Source organism: Rhincodon typus, chromosome 1 (genome assembly GCF_021869965.1).
Source record: "Rhincodon typus isolate 14 chromosome 1, sRhiTyp1.1, whole genome shotgun sequence".
NCBI lineage: Eukaryota > Metazoa > Chordata > Chondrichthyes > Orectolobiformes > Rhincodontidae > Rhincodon > Rhincodon typus.
Window position 1 is genome coordinate 4,175,436 of NC_063332.1, and position 1,780 is coordinate 4,177,215.

Here is a 1,780-nt window from a genome sequence, read left to right on the forward strand (position 1 = left end):
TCATGTTGCGGCTGTACTGGACATTGATTAGGCCACTCTTTGAATACTGTGTTCAATTCTGGTCTCCCTGCTATAGGAAGGATGTTGTGAAACTTGAAAAGATTCAAAAAAGGTTTACAAAGATATTGCTGGGACTGGAAGTTTCAGAGAGAGGCTGAATAGGCTGGGGCTATTTTCCCTGGAGTGTTGGAGGCTAAGGGATGACCTTATAGAGGTTTATAAAATCATGAGGGGCATGGATAGGGGTAAATAGACAAGGTCTTTTCCCCGGGTGGGGGTCCAAAAGTAGAGGGCATAGGTTTAAGGTGAGAGAGCAAAGATTTAAAAGGGACCCAAGGGGCAACTTTTTCGTGCAGAGGGTGGTGTGAATGGAATGAGCTGCCAGAGGAAGTGGTGGAGGCTGGTACAATTACAACATTTAAAAGGCATCTGGATGGGGACATGAATAAGATGGGTTTAGAGGGATATGGGCCAAATGCTGGCAAATGGGACCAGGTCAGATTGGGATGCCCTGTTGGCATGGACAAGTTGGATTGAAGGGTCTTTTCCCATGCTGTATAACTCTATGGCTCTAATATCCTTTCTTGCATGTGACTCCAGCCCCCCAGCAATGTGGTTGACTATTTTCTGCCCTCTGGGCAATTAGAGTGAGGCAATAAATGTTGCCCCAGCCAGCGACGCCCTCACCCCATGAGTAAATTAAAATACAAACATTCTGGGAAGGCTGTGATAGCACTGGAGAGGGTGCACAGGGAGATTTACCAGGAGGTTGCCCAGGCTGGAGAGCTTCAGTGGTGAAGGGAGATTGGACACAGTGGGCTGTTTCACTTAGAGCAGAGGAGACTGAGAGCGGGCATGATCGAGATGTATAAAATTAGGAGGGTATAGATGGGGTGGACAGGAAAAAATACATCCCCTGGGTGGACTGAGCAATGAGCAGGGGGTGTAGATTTAAAATTAGGGGCAGGAGGTTTAGGAGGGGATGTGAGGGAAAACCTTTCTCACCCCAAGGGTGGTGGGAATCTGTAACTCCCTGCGTGTCAGGGTGGGAGAGGCAGAAACCCTCATCACATGGACAAAGTATTTAGATGTGCACTTGTAATGCCAAGGCTACGGGCCGAGTGTTAGGAAATGGGATTAGAATAGCGAAGTGGGTGTTTTTGACTACATTGGACCTGATGGATCCAAGGGCCTTTTTCTGTGCTGTAGATCTCTATGACTCTATGTCTCTCAGAGCAGGCAGCAGGTCAGGATTCTGTTAAAATGAAACCCCAAGGGCCAGGCCTGCATTTAATCCGAGTTGCGCAGGGAAGTTAACTGGAGCAGTTCTGATTTGAGCTGTTGGTTGAGCAGTGACTATGTGTATTTCCTTCACTGGCTACATCAGTGCAGCTTTAGCAAACAAACCTGTGAGTTACATCGCTGTTTCATTTACCACAGTCACAGCGCTCTAAGCTGCCATGTTCCATTCCAGAAGCAATCATCGCCTGTCTCTCATTCCCAGGCTGTTTGCTGTCTGTTCCGAATCGCCTGGAAAAGCTGGTGTTGCTGGTCAGGGCTCTGACAGCTGGAGGACAGAACGAGGGGCTCAATCCCTTTGGGGTGTGGGGCTGAGGAAGGGAAACAGCTGTCCCTTGGCCCACCCCTGACGTCCCGAGGTGTCCCGTGAGCTGCCAAGGGCATTTCAAGCTGCTGTGATGTAGGAAACGTGTGCACAGCGAGACCCGCACGGAAGGGAACTGGAGCAGTTCTGATTTGAGCTGTTGGTTGAGCAGTGACT